This window comes from Eptesicus fuscus, chromosome 1, assembly GCF_027574615.1.
Source record: "Eptesicus fuscus isolate TK198812 chromosome 1, DD_ASM_mEF_20220401, whole genome shotgun sequence".
NCBI lineage: Eukaryota > Metazoa > Chordata > Mammalia > Chiroptera > Vespertilionidae > Eptesicus > Eptesicus fuscus.
The window spans coordinates 1720899-1739501 of NC_072473.1; positions in this window are offsets into that span (position 1 = coordinate 1720899).

Genomic DNA, 18603 nt, shown 5'->3' on the forward strand with positions numbered 1-18603 from the left:
TAGATAGAAAGATAGAAAGATAGATAGAAAGATGATAGATAGATGATAGTTGTGGGATCAGGCCGGCAGGGGAGAGCAGTTAGGGGTGACCAGGCCAGCAGGGGAGAGCGGTTAGGGGTAATCAGGCCGGCAGGGGAGGGCAGTTAGGGGCGATCAGGCTGGCAGGGGAGAGCAGTTAGGGACGATCAGGCCAGCAGGGGAGGGCAGTTAGGGGCGATCAGGCCAGCAGGGGAGGGCAGTTAGGGGCGATCAGGCAGGCAGGGGAGAGCAGTTAGGGGCGATCAGGCAGGCAGGGGAGAGCAGTTAGGGGCGATCAGGCTGGCAGGGGAGAGCAGTTAGGGGCGATCAGGCCAGCAGGGGAGGGCAGTTAGGGGTGATCAGGCCGGCAGGGGAGAGCAGTTAGGGGCGATCAGGCCAGCAGGGGAGGGCAGTTAGGGGTGATCAGGCCGGCAGGGGAGAGCAGTTAGGGGCGATCAGGCCGGCAGGGGAGAGCAGTTAGGGGCGATCAGGCCGGCAGGGGAGGGCGGTTAGGGGCGATCAGGCCGGCAGGGGAGGGCGGTTAGGGGCGATCAGGCTGGCAGGGGAGGGCAGTTAGGGGCGATCAGGCTGGCAGGGGAGGGCAGTTAGGGGGATCAGGCCGGCAGGAAGGTGAGCAGTTAAGAGCCAGCAGTCCCGGATTGCGAGAGGGACGTCCCGGATTAGAGAGGGTGCGGGCCGGGCTGAGGGACACCCCCGTCCCGCGCTCCAATTTCGTGCACCGGGCCTCTAGCTCTGTATATAAAAGCCCAAGCGATCGTTACGACAGAACCACCAGTCGCTATGACGCGCACTGACCACCAGGGGGCAGACGCTCAGTGCGGAGATGCCCCCAGCCCGCAGGCCCCGACCGCCCGACTGGGGCCGGGCCCCGGGCGGGGATGGGGACCCGGGGGTGCGGGGCTGCAGACGTGGGCGGCGAGGGGAGGAGGAGGCGGAGAGGCGGGGAGGCGGGGAACCTGTCTGGCCCTGATTTTGTGCCCCGAGCCTCTCGTAAAAAAAAAAAATGAAAATAAAAGAAAGAAGGAAAAACAGCAGCTTCCTCAGCCCGGAGCCGGGCTGCCAGCTGGCAGTCTGGCCGTGCCCACCCACCCGCACGCCTGCACACGCGTGAGATCGGCGGGGCGTTCCGTGCCAAGAAGCGGCTGGCATCTACGATGGTGCGAACGCAGGGAATGGAAACACGTGGGCGGTACGGACGGCCGTGATCAGCCTCGCCCATCAGGGCCCCACGGAGGGAGGGGGGGGGGTGTCCTCCGTGCCCGTGGGTGAATCCAGGCCAGCAATCGCCGAGCAGACGCAAGCATCCTCGGACGAGACACGCCCGGCTCTCCGGCTGGAGGGGAAGAGAGGGGGAGGGACAGAGAGAAACATCGACGGGAGAGAGACACATCGGCGGGTTGCCTTCCTGCACGCGCCCCGACCAGGGACCGGGCCGGGGAGGAATCCGGCCACCGAGGTCCGTGCCCTTGACCGGGAATCGAACCCGGGACCCTTCTGTCTGCAGGCCGGCGCTCTATCCACTGAGCCACATGATCCAGAGCAAGAGTCCTGAGGAGTCTGAGGTCTGAGCAATGAAAGAGGAAGGACACGGAGAGAGAATCGGTTGCAGGGATGAAAGAAATGGAGGGTTTTTTGTGTTTTTTTCTTTTTCTCTTCACCTGAGGGACATGCAGGAGGCAGCCGATCTGTGATCCTCTCTCATCATGGATGTTTCTATCTCTCTCTCTCTCTCTCCTACTCCCTTCTTCTCTGAAATCAATCCTATATAAGAAAGAGGTAACATGCAAATTGACCATCACGCCCTCACAAGATGGCTGAGGGTGTCTTTCCCATTGATTTTTAAAAATACATTGTATTGATTTTTTTACAGAGAGGAAGGGAGAGGGAGAGAGAGCTGGAAACATCGATGATGAGAGAGAAACATCGATCAGCCGCCTCCTGCACGCCCCCCTACTGGGGATGTGCCCGCAACCAAGGTACGTGCCCTTGACCAGGAATCGAACCCGGGACCCTTCCGTCCGCAGGCCGACGCTCTATCCACTGAGCCACACCGGTTTCGGCCATTGATTTTTTTTTTTTAAGAGAGAGAGAGAGTGGAGAGGAGGGGGGAGGAGGAGAGAGGGAAGCATCTATGTGAGAGAGACACATCCATCCGTTGCCTCCTGCACGTGCCCCGAATGAGCAGGGCCGGGGGGATCGAGCCGGCCACCAAGGTGCATGCCCCGGACTGGGAATCGCACCCGGGACTCTTCTGGCTCCATGATCTAACCACTGAGCGAAGTCAGCCGGGGTGGCTTCAGGACTTAAAAAAAAACACAGAAATCGCCAGGCCTGGCCGGCGTGGCTCAGGGGTGGAGGGTTCGATTCCCGGTCAAGGGCACGTGCCCGGGTTGCGGGCTCGATCCCCAGTAGGGGATGTGCAGGAGGCAGCCGATCCATGATTCTCTCTCATCATTGATGTTTCTATCTCTCTCTCTCTCTCCTTCTCCCTTCTTCTGTGAAATCAATCCGATATAAGAAAGAGGTAACATGCAAATTGACCATCACGCCCTCACAAGATGGCTGCCTTTGACCAGGCCGGCCGGCAGGGGGGGGGGTTTGTGAGGGACGATCAAAGGACTGAACAGCAGGCTGCGTGGGGTGAGCAGGCTGGCAGGGGGGTGAGTGAGGGATGACCATACGACTCATCATTGATGTTTCTCTCTCTCTCTCTCCCTCTCTGAAATCAATAAAAGTACATATTTTTAAAAAACCACCAAAAGGTAGTGTGAGTGCATTAATTTGTTTCGCTACAAGACCCCCGGGTCTGAGAATGGATACATGCGTGTTCCCTTTGATGCCGTCAGAAAATCGATGAGGGGTAATTTGCTGGGTCGATGTTTAATCCCTTTTTTTAAAAAAAAAAATCAATTAATACAACAGCACATCATCAGCTGGGAGCTCCCCGCACCTACTCTTTTTAATTTTAATTTACATTTTGATTGATGTCAGAGAGGAAGGAAGAGGGAGAGAGAGAAACATCCATGAGGAGAGAGAATCATGGACCGGCTGCCTCCTGCACGCCCCCTGCTGGGGATGGAGCCCGCAACCCGGGCGTGTGCCCTTGACTGGGAATCGAACCCGGGACCTCCTGGTTCCTAGGTCAATGCTCAGCCATTGAGCCATGGGTCCAGGCTGGCCGGTGTGGCTCAATGGATAGAGCCTCGGCCTGCGGACTGAAGGGTCCCGGGTTCGATTCTGGTCAAGGGCGTGGACCTTGGTTGCGGGCACATCCCCAGTAGGGGGCGTGCAGGAGGCAGCTGATGGATATTTCTCTCTCATCATCGATGTTTCTAACTCTCTCTCCCTCTCCCTTCCTCTCTGTAAAAAAAATCAATAAAATATATATTTTAAAAAATATATTAACAACAACAATAAAATAGCATCTTGGGTGAAAATAGAGAATTCGGAATCCTGGCCTGGCTGGTTCGTTCTCGCACGAAGGTGACTTCAAGGACGCAGGCCACACGCGCCCCCCTGTCCTGAGTCCCCCCCCCCCCCCCCCCCCCCCCCCGGAAAACGCCATCCCCGGGGAAGATGGATCGTAGGCTCGGCCGCCTGCAGACGAGATATGATTTATTTTTTTATTTTTATTTTTTTAATATATTTTTTTATTGATTTTTTACAGAGAGGAAGAGAGAGGGAGAGAGAGTTAGAAACATCGATGAGAGAGAAACATCGATCAGCTGCCTCCTGCACGCCCCCCACTGGGGATGTGCCCGCAACCAAGGTACATGCCCTTGACCGGAATCGAACCCGGGACCCTTCAGTCCGCAGGCCGACGCTCTATCCACTGAGCCAAACCGGCTTCGGCGTGATATGATTTAAATATGATTTAATAAGGGCCGTCGAGCCCACGGTGGCCCCACAGCCTACATTCTCACGGGGAAAAAAAAAATCATAACGGGGACAGGAGACTTAGAATCGCACGCTGCCCCGGGCAGGGACAGGAGGAATGAGCTCTGAAAAGGATGCGTTTTCCCTTCCCCGTGGCCTTGAATAATTCAGCCCACGCAGGACACCTCCACGTGTGACTTCCATGAGCGCACACGCGTGTGAGCCAAACATTGGTGGTGAGCGCATGTGCGTGAGGGTAACGATTTAGCAGGACGAATCCCGTCACACGCGTTTTTAGAAATTCAAACTCTGCTTTTTCTTGTTTTTATTGTGGATTTATAGGCACGTCTAGGCGTCGTGCAATGGAAACTCCTTTTTAAAAAAATAAATATAGAAAGAGTGTCCGGCCGGCGTGGCTCAGGGGTTGAGCGTTGACCTAGGAACCAGGAGGTCAGGGTTCGATTCCCGGTCAAGGGCACAGGCCCGGGTTGCGGGCTCCATCCCCAGTAGGGGTGCGTGCAGGAGGCAGCCGGTCCATGATTCTCTCTCCTCATGGACGTTTCTCTCTCTCTCTCCCTCTCCCTTCTGCTCTGAAATAATAAATATACACTGAGTGGCCAGATTATTATGATCTCTGAACGCATAATCGTCTGGCCATTCAGTATATATATATGTATGTATGTATTAGAGGCCCGGTGCATGAATTCGTGCATGGGTGGGGTCCGGCCAGCCTGGCCAGGGGGAGGGGACGTGGGCGGTTGGCCGGCCTGCCTGCTGGTCGAACTCCCGGTCAAGGGGACCATTTGCATATTCGCCTTTTATTCTATAGGATAGACACGGAGTGGCCTGATGATGATGATCTCTGAACGCATAATAATCTGGTCACTCAGTGTATGTATGTATGTATGTATGTATATATATATATATATATATTAGAGGCCCGGTGCATGAATTTGTGCATGGGTGGGGTCCGGCCAGCCCGGCCAGGGGGAGGGGACATGGGCGGTCGGCCGGCCTGCCTGCTGGTCGAAATCCCGGTCGAGGGGACCATTTGCACATTAGCCTTTTATTCTATAGGATCGACACGGAGCGGCCGGATGATGATGCGTTCAGAGATCATTGTCATCTGGCCGCTCCGTGTACAGTGCATCCATCGCTTGACGCTCGGTCATGGAATTCATGCATTCATCGGGCTTGCCACTCTGAAATGTTTTCTTGATAAATGCTTATGAAATACGTACAGCTGGTTAAAACGCAGGAGCCATAGCTCCAAGCCGACTCGGTCACCCCAGACGACCCGTCATCCTGACGACGAAAAGCGTACATGAACCATCACTGAACATGCTGTGTTTTCAATTTCTCTCTCTCTCTCCCTCTCCCTTCCTCTCTCTCCGAAATCAAAACATATATATATATATTTTTTAAAAAGCGATTTCTACCCAGATCTGCTTCGTTTTGAATCGATTCCCTTTGATGTCCCAGGAAGACACTCCCCGAACGTGATGGGCATGAGGTTATCTCAGAATTCCGGATTCTGGGGAGAATTTTCACTTTGTGGGCCCAGAGTTTTTCGCCCAATTTGCTTAAAAATCTGTGATCAGAACGGCCGGGGACGGTCCAGACTCAACGCCCACAGCCAGAGGGTCTGAACGGCTGTTTGCTGCCGGGTTTCTGGGAGGGAGGCCACCGTCCTCCCTGGTTTTCACCCGGGAAAGGCAGGTACGGCCCGAGGGTTGGCGTGGATCCCACACGGAGGCAGATCCGTGTCGCTCCGTGTCAAGGAGCCGACACGGCCTGCTTTGCTCCCGGCTGGAAACATGTCACGACGTAGAGATTTCAAAAAAACCAACAGGTGAGAGCCTGGATGGTGTGGCTCAGTGGTTGAGCGTCGACCTAGGAACCAGGAGGTCACGGGTTCGAGTCCCGGTCAAGGGCACAGGCCCGGGTTGCGGGCTCGATCCCCAGCAGGGGGCGTGCAGGAGGCAGCCGGTCCATGGATGTGTCAAGCTCTCTCTCCCTCTCCCTTCTACTCTCTAAAAAAAAAATCAATAAAAATGTATTTAAAACGACATAAAAGAAAAATATTAAAAAATAAATAAAATTTAAAAATTATTATTTTTTTAAAGCCATGAAAAATATATCCTCACGTGAGGATTAAACAAATAATAATAATAATAAAAGAGTTGGGCCCTAGCTGGTGTGGCTCAGTGGATAGAGCGTCGGCTTGCAGACTGAAGGGTCCTGGGTTTGATTCCCGGTCAAGGGCACATGCCCGGGTTGCGGGCTCCATCCCCAGTAGGGGGAGTGCAGGAGGCAGCCGATCCGTGATTCCCTCTCATCATGGGTGTTTCTCTCGCTCTCCCTCTCCCTTCCTCTCTGACATTTCCTATATAATAAAAGCCTAATATGCTAAGTGTCCGAACATTCATTAGACCGTTCGACCAGTTGCTATGACGTGCACTGACCACCAGGGGGCAGACGCTCCGACCGGTAGGTGAGCTTGCTGCTGGGGTCCGGCCGATCGGGACTGAGCAAGACGGGCCGGACACGCCCTGGAGCCCTCCCGCGGTCCCTCCCCGGCTGGCCCACCTCCCGCGTCCCTCCCCGGCCCCGATCGTGCACCGGTGCGGTCCCTTGGCCTGGCCTGCGCCCTCTCCCAATCCGGGACCCCTCGGGGGATGTCGGAGAGCCGGTTTCGGCCCGATCCCGCAGACCAGGCCGAGGGACCCCACTGGGGCACAAATCCGTGCACAGGGCCTCTAGTTAAAATATATTTTTTAAAAATTAAAACAGACGTCATAGCAACTGTTCAACCGGTTGACTGTCTGCCCCCTGGTTGTCAGTGCACGTCATAGCAACCGGTCGACTATTTTTTTTTGTTTTTTTTTTCTTGAATGAACAGATGGCATTTGGAGTTTAGGAGAGGGTTAAGAGAACATGCATTTACTGGTGGAGTTTCATTTCAGTCCGTTTATGGTTTGTTTTTTAGAAGAAGTGAGGGGAGAAGGCGGAGAGGTCTGTTTCGTGTCCTCAGGCTGAATCTAGGATCATATGGTCCCTCGTTGTCTGTGGACAAAATCGAAGGCATCCGATTCCTTCTTTATTTTTTTAAAATATGTTTTTATTGATATCAGAGAGGAAGGGAGAGGGAGAGAGAGAGAGAGAAACATCCATGAGGAGAGAGGATCACGGATCGGCTGCCTCCTGAACACCCCCTACTGGGGATGGAGCCCACAACCCGGGCATGTGCCCTTGACCGGAATCGAACCCGGGACCCTTCAGTCTGCAGGCCGATGCTAATCCACTGAGCCACACCAGCTAGGGCCACCACCTATTTTTTATGTTTTCATTTTATTTTATCTTATTATTTTATTTTATATTTTACTTTATTTTATTATTTTATTTTATATATTTTATTTTATATTTTATTTTATTTTATTTTTTACTGGAAGGGAGATGGAGAGAGAGAGATAGAAACACCCATGATGACAGAGAATCATGGATCGGCTGCCTCCTGTACGCCCCCTACTGGGGATGAAACCCATGACCCGGACCTGTGCCCTTGACCGGGAATCGAACCCTGACCTCCTGGTTCCTAGGTCGACGCTCCACCACGGAGCCACGCCCGCCGGGCAATAGCTATTATTTTCCCATCTTTTCGTACCGAGCGGATTCTATTCTAAGGAATGGAGTCCTTTATTTATATTTGATACATATTTTTCCCCCCTGAATATTGAGAATAGATGTGTGCATTAAGCTAGCTTGGCAGTGAGCGGTGAGCTCAAAAATGCATCAGACATTCAATAAAAGCCGATGGACATTTATATCATTTCGGGTGGAGTCTCGATGTCCCATTTGGGACCAACTGACCCATTTCGCCCCAAGTTTCAGACCCTGACGTCTGACAGGAATCATCCAGGATGACGTTCACGAGATCGATTGGCGTTACGCCGTCGTCCTCCGAGCACCCATGTGTTCTGTCAGAAAAACCAAGCCATTGAGGGGATTATCGATCACGGTGGGTGACCCTCGAAATGCAAATTTCATCCATGAGCCTCATCGTCGCCACGAGAGCCGAGCCGTAGCTGCCGGTCCAGGGCGGTTAAATAATACGGATTTCAACACACGGGCCTGGCTTGCGACACTGAACACGTGTTGATTTTTTTTTTTTTTGAGTTTTTGAACAGAAAAAAAATCATGTTCACGAAGAAGACGAAAAAGACGAAGATGAAGGAGAAGAAGAAAAATGGCGAGTGACTCTCTAAACTCCTCGGGCTTCATCTAAAAAATTCCGGGAAAACGGAATGGCGTGTTGCTCCAAAACAGTTGGGTCTGGCGTGGAATCAGATGAAGCGAAAGCCGTCCAATGTGAGAACTCACAGCTTCGTCCTCTGGAATTGATCCTGAAAAAAGTCATCACATTTACAACAAGATCGATGTGGGAGGACGGTTATAATTTTGCGCGTAGAAACGAAAGCCAGAAACCAGGGCCAACGCTCCCTAAAATCACATTTTCTTTATTTTATTTTATTTTTTTGGATACATTTGTGTGGCCACTGAAATGCAGGTGAATATATCGTCCTGGAGGCCCCGGTGCACGAACTCGTGCAGGGGTGGGGTCCGGCCAGCCTGCCCTGATCCCGGCCTGATCAGGCCGGGGCCAGCAGGGGGAGGGGATGCGGGGGGTCGGCGGGCTGGCCCCGCCCCCAATCGGGGTGCAGGGGGCCAATCGGGGGCGGGGCCGGCTGCGGGGGAGGGGCCTAGGGCGGTTGGCCAGCTGCCTCACTCCTGATTGGGGGGAGGGGACATATCAGGGGTGGGGCCCTCCCCAGGGGGTATGGGCCACAAGCGGTTGGCCGGCTGGCCACGCCGCCCCAGTCAAACTCCCGGTTGAACTCTGGGGCGAACTCCCGGTCTAGGGGTCAATTTGCATATTAGCCTTTTATTGTATAGGATTGGAATTTTTTATTTTTTATTTTTGAAAATGCAGCAATACATTGTTAAGGCGGGATGCGGAGGTCGGTGCAGGGTAGGATGCTAAATTTGTCCGCATTTCATGAAATACGTAGGCCAGCCGAAACTGGTGTGGCTCAGTGGATAGAGCGCCGGCCTGCGGACAGAAGGGTCCCGGGTTCGATTCCAGGCAAGGGCATGGACCTTGGTTGCGGACGGTCGTTGTGCTGTTTGGTTGTCTGGTTGATTTGCATATTGGGCTTTTATTATATAGGATCTGACATTTTATTGAAGAAAAAATCAGAAAAAAATCCTAATTAGTCCATTTTTATTATTTTCTTAAATGCATTTCATTGATTTTTTTTTTAACAGAGAGGAAGGGAGAGGGAGAGAGACATAGAAACATCGATGAGAGAGAAACATCCATCAGCTGCCTCCTGCACGCCCCCCACTGGGGATGTGCCCGCAACCAAGGCACGTGCCCTTGACCGGAATCGAACCCGGGACCCTGCAGTCCGCAGGCCGACGCTCTATCCACTGAGCCACACTGGCCAGGGCCTAATTAGCCCATTTTTAACGGGCTCCAGCCATAACTCTCCAACCGTGGAGATAAGAACTGTCAAATTTATCTCAGGCTTGGCCCATCCCAGTCACTAAATACTAACGATGCCTGATGGCATCTGTGTTCACAGCCATGATCGATGGTCCTCATACACGGATACATCATAATTAATTCCCCCATGCCTAGCGCCGGACAGGAAATCCATGCGGCCACTTGGCGATTATTATGATTATTTCTAATATATTTTTATTGATTTCAGAGAGGAAGGGAGAGGGAGAGAGAGAGAGAGAGAGAAACATCCGTGATGAGAGAGAATCATGGACCGGCCTCCTCCTGCACGCCCCCTACTGGGGATCGAGCCCACAACCCGGTCATGTGCCCTTGACTGGGAATCGAACCCGTGACCTCCTGGTTCCTAGGTCGACACTCAACCACTGAGCCATGCCAGATAGGCCGATTTTATAATTCTTTTTATTTTTAAATATATCCTTATTGATTTCAGAGAGGAAGGGAGAGGGAGAGAGATAGAAACATCCATGATGAGAGAGAATCACGGACCGGCTGCCTCCTGCACGCCCCCTACTGGGGATCGAACCTGCAACCCGGGCATGTGTCCTTGACCGGGAATCGAACCCTGACCTCCTGGTTCCTAGGTCAACACTTAACCACTGAGCCATGCTAGTGAGGCCAATTTTATAATTCTTTTTATTTTTAAATATTTTTTATTGGTTTCAGATAGGAAGGGAGATGGGTCGAGAGAGACAGAAACATCCATGATGAGAGAGAATCAAGCATCAGCACGATTAGGCTTTTATATATATAGATGTATCTGTATATGTTTGTATATAGATATATATGATATGCAGAGATCTTTTTTAAATATATCTTTATTGGTTTCAGAGAGGAAGGGAGAGAGAGAGAGACATAGAAACATCCATGATGAGAGAGAATCATGGACCGGCTGCCACCTGCACGCCCCCTACTGGGGATGGAGCCCACAACCCGGGCATGTGCCCTTGACCAGGAATCGAACCCTGACCTCCTGGTTCCTAGGTCAACACTCAACCACTGAGCCATGCCAGATAAGCCGATTTTATAATTCTTTTTTTTTTAAAAAAAAATATATCTTTATTGATTTCAGAGAGGAAGGGAGAGAGAGAGAGAGAGAAACATCCATGATGAGAGAGAATCAAGCATCAGCACGATTAGGCTTTTATATATATAGATGTATCTGTATATGTTTGTATATAGATATATATGATATGCAGAGATCTTTTTTAAATATATCTTTATTGGTTTCAGAGAGGAAGGGAGAGGGAGAGGGAGAGAGAAACATCCATGAGGAGAGAGAATCATGGACCGGCTGCCTCCTGCACGCCCCCTCCTGGGGATCGAGCCCGCAACCCGGGCATGTGCCCTTGACTGGGAATCGAACCCTGACCTCCTGGTTCCTGGGTCGATGCTCAACCACTGAGCCACCCCGGCCGGCCTCAGAGACGTATCTCGTTGGGTTGATGTGCGGGGCGGGTTGTCTGGGGGGCCCATCCCGGCTCCCTGGCTACATTGTCACACGGACAGGCCTGCACGGGACGAGCCAGACACACCCTGAGCCAGGCGTCTCTGCTGTGCATTCTCGATGCTGCATTTTCTATTCATCTTCAAAGGCGGGGGGGGCCTCCCATGCCAGGCTCTGCCCGCCCCCCCAAGCTCCCCCCACTTCCTCGGATCTTGTGCAGAGACCTGTCTGTGGAGGTGACACCCTGTATGAGATGATGACTGTTCAGGAGGAGGCATTCGCAGGTGCCTGTTCCTCTCTGCCGACTCCACGCCTCCTCGGACAGCTCGGAGCCCCGGAAAACGCTGTTTCTGTCATGAAATCCGTCGTGTGGAGCGCGGCAAACACAGCCCCCACGGGTGGGCCTGACCGTCAAGGCCTGTCCGCTGACCTTTTCAAATGTCCCCTCCTGGGGGGCGAGGGGGGAGTGCCCACAGGGGCGGGCATTCCTCATCCTCTCCTTCCTGCCAGGATGCATTTCCTCGTCCTCGATGCATGCAGGTCGGTGCAGGATTCTGGTCACACCTGTCTCCCCCTCGACCCCATCCCACCCCACCCCATGCAGCCCCCTCCCCCCCAAACTGGACCAGGGTTCATCCCTCTCGTCTCACTGGTGTCCAGCTCGGACACTGGGTGGGCCCATCACATGCCTGCTGATAAGGACGGGGTGGGGTCCCCCAGCCGGTGTGGCTCAGTGGATAGAGCGTCGGCCTGCAGACTGAAGGGTCCCGGGTTCGATTCCCGGTCAAGGGCACAGGCCCGGGTTGTGGGCTCCATCCCTAGTAGGGGGTGTGCAGGAGGCAGCCGGTCCATGATCCTCTCTCATTATTGATGTTTCTCTCTCCCTCTCCCTTCCTCTCTGACATCAATAAAAATATATATATATTTTTTAAAAATATATTTTATTGATTTTTTTACAGAGAGGAAGGGAGAGGGTCAGAGAGTTAGAAACATCCATCAGCCGCCTCCTGCACGCCCCCACTGGGGATGTGCCCGCAACCAAGGTGCATGCCCTTGACCGGGAATCGAACCCGGGACCCTTCGGTCCGCAGGCCGACGCTCTAACCACTGAGCCAAACTGGCCAGGACCCCTGCAGGAACTTTGGTTGGAAAGAGTGAGCCACACCTTGGACCCCAGGATTTAGGGGAGAGGGACCCCCCTCACCTGGGACCACAGGACTTAGGGGAGACAGAGACCCCTCACCTGGAGCCCAGGACTTAGGGGAGATGGAGACCCCTCACCTGGGACCCCAGGACTTAGGGGAGATGGAGACCCCTCACCTGGGACCCCAGGACTTAGGGGAGATGGAGACCCCTCACCTGGGACCCCAGGACTTAGGGGAGAGGGAGGCCCCTCACCTGGGACCCCAGGACTTAGGGGAGATGGACCCCCCCTCATCTGGGACCCCAGGACTTAGGGGAGATGGAGGCCCCTCATCTGGGACCCCAGGACTTAGGGGAGATGGAGGCCCCTCATCTGGGACCCCAGGACTTAGGGGAGACAGAGACCCCTCACCTGGGACCCCAGGACTTAGGGGAGACAGAGACCCCTCACCTGGGACCCCAGGACTTAGGGGAGACAGAGACCCCTCACCTGGGACCCCAGGACTTAGGGGAGAGGGAGACCCCTCACCTGGGACCCCAGGACTTAGGGGAGACAGAGACCCCTCACCTGGAGCCCAGGACTTAGGGGAGATGGAGACCCCTCACCTGGGACCCCAGGACTTAGGGGAGATGGAGACCCCTCACCTGGGACCCCAGGACTTAGGGGAGATGGAGACCCCTCACCTGGGACCCCAGGACTTAGGGGACAGGGAGCCCCTCACCTGGGACCCCAGGACTTAGGGGAGAGGGAGACCCCTCACCTGGGACCCCAGAACTTAGGGGACAGGGAGCCCCTCACCTGGGACCCCAGGACTTAGGGGAGAGGGAGGCCCCTCAGCTGGGACCCCAGGACTTAGGGGAGATGGAGGCCCCTCACCTGGGACCCCAGGACTTAGGGGAGATGGAGACCCCTCACCTGGGACCCCAGGACTTAGGGGAGACAGACACCCTGCTGATAACCCTGACTGGCCCCCTGGTTGATCAGCACAGGTTAAAGGTGAAACGCAGGTGAGCTTTAGCCAATGAGTCCTTCCGCACCCCAGCCGGTGTGGCTCAGTGGATAGAGCGTCGGCCTGTGGACTGAAGGGTCCCGGGTTCGAGTCCCGGTCAAGGGCACGTGCCCGGGTTGTGGGCTCCATCCCCAGCCGGGGGCGTGCAGGAGGCAGACGATCCGTGATTCTCTCTCCTCATGGATGTTTCTCTCTCTCTCTCTCTCCCTCTTCCTTCCTCTCTGAAATCAATAAAAATGTATTTTTAAAAAACACACAAATGTTCATAAAGGGAGAGACAGCGTGTGAGATGGAGTTCTGAGGGGAGACGTGGGGGGTGGGTGGGTGTGACTCCAAACATGCCCATGATCTGGGCCAGAGCGAACACGTGTTTTTTTTGTTGTTTTTTTTTGGGGGGGGGGGTGTTTTTTAAATATATTTTATGGATTTTTTACAGAGAGGAAGGGAGATGGATAGAGAGTTAGAAACATCGATGAGAGAGAGAAACATCCATAAGCTGCCTCCTGCACGCCCCTGACTGGGGATGTGCCCGCAACCAAGGTCCATGCCCTTGACCGGGAATCGAACCCGGGACCCTTCCGTCCGCAGGCCGACGTTCTATCCACTGAGCCACACCGGCCAGGTCGCGAACACGTTTTAAAATTCCAAAATGTGGGTTATTCCACAAGACAACCTCGAGAATGCCTTCCTGAAATGAATCAGGAACCCAACCTATAGAACGATGTGAATTTTTAAAAAATTTTTTAATTTTTTGTGAAAATGCGAGACACACGTGTATATTAGAACAGTGGTGTTTGGAGAGGGAACCAACATTTTGGGTCTTTTTTTTTTGTTTGTTTTCACATATTTTTATTGATGTCAGAGAGGAAGGGAGAGGGAGAGAGAGATAGAAACATCCTTGATGAGAGAGAATCATGGACCGGCTGCCTCCTGCACGCCCCCCAATGGGGATGGAGCCCACAACCCGGGCATGTGCCCTTGACCGGGAATCGAACCCTGACCTCCTGGTTCCTAGGTTCACACTCAACCCCTGAGCCCCGCCGGCCGGACTGGCATTCAGTTTTACAAATAATGCAATTTATTTTGTGGAAATCTGTAAATAACATGGTCGTGAATTTCTGTCTCTCTCCGTCTGTCTCACACACATAGAATTCTGAGCTTTCATTCCTATGCATACAAATCACGCGTGGCATCTGCTCCGAGCGTGGTATTTAGAATGAAAGAGACGTAATTTTTTTTTACCATTCTGGCCCTTCTAATTCTGAAAAAGGATACACATTGGGAATCCATTACATTGATGCAGCTCTGTTGACTCCTCAAATAGGCCATCGGGACGAAGATATCGCCGGGGAGATTAAGCATAACACACCTCCGTGTGATTGGAGAGGAGGAGGAGGGATGTTAAATTGTACATCAAAACTCAGTAAAAAGGCGGAGGGATGGGACCCCGGGAAACCTTCATTCCTCCCCTCGAACATGATGATTCTTTTTTTAAAAAAAATCCTCAACTCCAGGTATTTGTCCATTGATGTTTAGAGAGAGCGGAAGAGAGAGGGTGAGACTGAGAGAAACATCGATGGGAGAGGGACACATCGATGGGATGCCTCCAGACACGGCCGGGGAGGAGCCTGCAACCCAGGTGCGTGCCCTTGACCGGGAATCGAACCCAGGACCCTTTTATCCACCAGCCGACGCTCTGGCCACTGAGCCAGACCAGCTAGGGGGAAGGTGATGTTGATACATCGTGAATCCTGAAATCAGTAACAGAATCCTTCCTAATAATAGACAAACATGTAAATCGACCGTACCTCCGCTACACCCACAGCCAATCAGGAGCGAGTATGCAAATTAACCCCAACAAAGATGGAAGGTTAATTTGCATAGGCAGGCGCGGAGCAACCAGCCGGGGTGGGATGCCTGCTATGAGGGGGAGGGAGGCGGGTGTTCCGGCCTAGAGCGAGGACTTGGCGGCTCCCGGGCGGCCCGAGAGCAGGGACTTGGCGGCTCCCAGGTGGACAGGAGCAAAGACAGGGTAAGGAAGGCCTATTCTTGCACGAATATCGTGCAATGGGCCTCTAGTATTTTTATTAAAAAAAACTAGTGGCCCAGTGCACAAAATTCGTGCACAGGGGGGGGAGGGGGAAGGTGTCCCTCAGCCCGGCCTGCACCCTCTCCAATCCGGGACCCCTCGGGGGATGTCCGACTGCCGGTTTAGGCCTGATCCCTGTCAGACATCCCTCTCGCAAAATGGGACTGCTGGCTCCTAACCGCTCACCCCCCTGCACCCCGGGGTGGCATCTGCGTTGGCTGCAGCCCACAGCCACCGGCCTTGAAACCAGCCGTGACATTCCCCCCCCACTTTGCACAGTCCCAGCTCCGTCCCTCCTCATGGGCCGAGCTTTCCTGGTCCCGGCCCCCCACAAAGCAGGGCAGCAGGGTTTGGGGGTGCACAGGGTACCCCCTCACACCTGCAGGGAGAGAGCCCCAGCAAGGGAAGGAGGAAGCAGACACACACGGCGCAGAGCTGATTCAATCCCTGAGGGAGGGTGACGTCCCATTGCAGCAGCGCATGCCCGGCGGGTTAGGGGGGACCCTAAGTCATCAGAGGCGGCCGGGCTAGCCTCGGGGTGCAAGTGGCTCGTGCCGGGACTGGGGGTCCCCATGTCAGTCCTTTTTCTGTTTTGCTATACCTCACCCGAGGATATTATTCCATTGATCTTTATTATTATTATTATTATTATTATTACGACTACTAGAGGCCCGGTGCACGAATTCGTGCACAGGTGGAGTTTGGCTGGCCTGCCCCCGATCGGGGTGGGGCTGACTCGGGGCAGGGGATGCAGGAGGTTGGCCGGCCGGCCTGGACCCCGATTGGGGTACAGGGGGGGCCATCGGGAGCCAGGCCAGCCGGGGAAAAGAGCTGCAGGAGGTTGACCAGCTGGCCCCCATATTAGATCGGGCCAGTCGGCCAGCCACAGTGCACGTCATAGCGGCTGGTCGCTCCGATCATTCCGGCTGCTCGTCTTTTCTCTCTATAGAGATTATTACTATTATTATTAGTCCTAGAGGCCCCGGTGCATGAAATTCGTACAAGGGGCTCGGCGGCCCTCACAGCCCCGCCTTCGTCCGGAAGGTCGTCCGGACGGTCGTTCCGCCGTCCGGTCCAATTAGCGTATCAGCTCTTTATTATAGGATTTTAATATATATGTATCGACCTCAAAGAGGAAGGGAGAGGGAGAGGGAGAGTGAGAGACACATCCATGAGGAGAGAGAATCATGCATCGGCTGCCTCCTGCACGCCCCCTACTGGGGATCGAGCCCACAACCCCGGTGCCAACGCAGACGCCACCCCGGGGTGCATGGGGGGTGTCGCTGGGAGGCGGGGGGTGTGAGGAGATGAAAGGAGAGGGAGAAAGAGATAGAAATACCAATGATGATATCTATATCTCTGTATATCTATATCTATATCTCTCTGTATCTATGTCATCAGCTATATCTATATCTATTTTTTTTTAATCCTCACCTGAGGATTTTTTTCCCGTGGAGTTTTAGGGAGAGAGTGGAAGAGAGAGGGAGAGACAGAGAGAAACATCCATGTGAGAGAGACACACCGATGGGTTGCCTCCGGGCCGGGGAGGAGCCTGCAACCCTGGTACCTGCCAGGCCTAGGGACCCTACCCGTGCACGAGTTTCGTGCACCGGGCCTCTAGTAAAAAAAAAAAAAAAAAAAAAAAAAACACAAATAAATAAAAACCAATGGAAAAATGCCCTCGGGTGAGGATTAGCAAATACATATCAGCACGGTGGCCGCTGAGTCTCTGTCTGTAGCGTAGCCCTTTAAATATGAGCCGGTCCGAGGCGGACAAGGACCACAGATACGGGGAATCTAATGAGGATGATAATGAAGACACTGAACCGAAACAGACGCGGCGAGACAGAGACCAGACGGACAGCTGTCCCGCTGACGGACAGCCGTGCGCGCCGCAGACCCGGATAACGGGATTAGCCGATGCCGCCCTCCTCGATTCAATCAAAAAGTTTGTGGTTGTTTTTTTTGTTTTTTTTTTATAAAAAATGACTTCGCTTCCTTCAGCATTTGAGAATGTGTTTGCATACAGTCAACACCACGCTTTCGATGAAAACGGCCCGTGTTTGTTTTATTTTATTGATTTTGTACAGAGAGGAAGGGAGAGGGAGAGAGAGTTAGAAACATCGATGAGAGAGAAACATCCATCAGCTGCCTCCTGCACGCCCCCCACTGGGGATGTGCCCGCAACCAAGGTACATGCCCTTGACCGGAATCGAACCCGGGACCCTCCAGTCTGCAGGCCGACGCTCTATCCACTGAGCCACACCGGTCAGGGCAGTTTTTGTTTTGTCCCTCACATAGGCGGCGGCGGGTGGGGGCTAGACTTACGGGGCCGGTCACTCTGTACGTTATACAAAAGTCTCACCGTAGGAGGGACGCCTGAAACGCGTATCTATAATAATATGCTAATAATAAAAATATGCTAATAATAAAAATGTGCTATAGTAATATGCTAATTAAAACACAATATGCTAATTAGACCAAACAGCTGAACGACCTTCCGGACGACCTTCAGGATGAAGCTGGGGCTGTGAGGGCCGAGCCCCTGGCACAAATGTCATGCATCGGGCCTCTAGTCTATAACAATAAAAGTGTAATATGCTAATTAGACCGGACGTCTTTCCGGACGACTTTCCGGACGTCTTTCTGGACAACCTTCCAGATGAAGCCGGGGGCTGTGAGGGAAGCCCGGGTCCCGGGTGCCTGAGGGAAGCCAGTGCCGGCAGCCGGGGGAAGGAAGGCCTACTCTTTTTTTAAAAAATATATATATTTTTATTGACTTTTTTACAGAGAGGAAGAGAGAGGGATAGAGAATTAGAAACATCGATGAGAGAGAAACATCGATCAGCTGCCTCCTGCATGCCCCCTACTGGGGATGTGCCCGCCACCAAGGTCCATGCCCTTGACCAGGAATCGAACCCGGGACCCTTCAGTCCGCAGGCCGACGCTCTATCCACTGAGCCACACCGGCCAGGGCCAGAGTTCCCTATTGATGCTGTGTCAGATCTACATATTTTATTGCTCGAATATGCCTCTAATTCGTTAAGATCTAGGGGACTGTATTTGCACAGTGATTTCTGACTGATATCCATGTTTGAGGACTTTGGAGGATATACACGGAGCGGCCAGATGACGATGACCTCTGAACGCATAACCATCTGGCCGCTCCGTGTCTGTCCTATAGAATAAAAGGCGAATATGCAAATGGTCCCCTCGACCGGGAGTTCGACCAGCAGGCAGGCCGGCCAACCGCCCATGTCCCCTCCCCCTGGCCAGGCTGGCCGGACCCCACCCATGCACGAATTCATGCACCGGGCCTCTAATACATACATACATACATACATATATATATGTCTACATATATGTATATATATATATATACTGAAAGGCCAGATTATTATGCGTTCAGAGATCA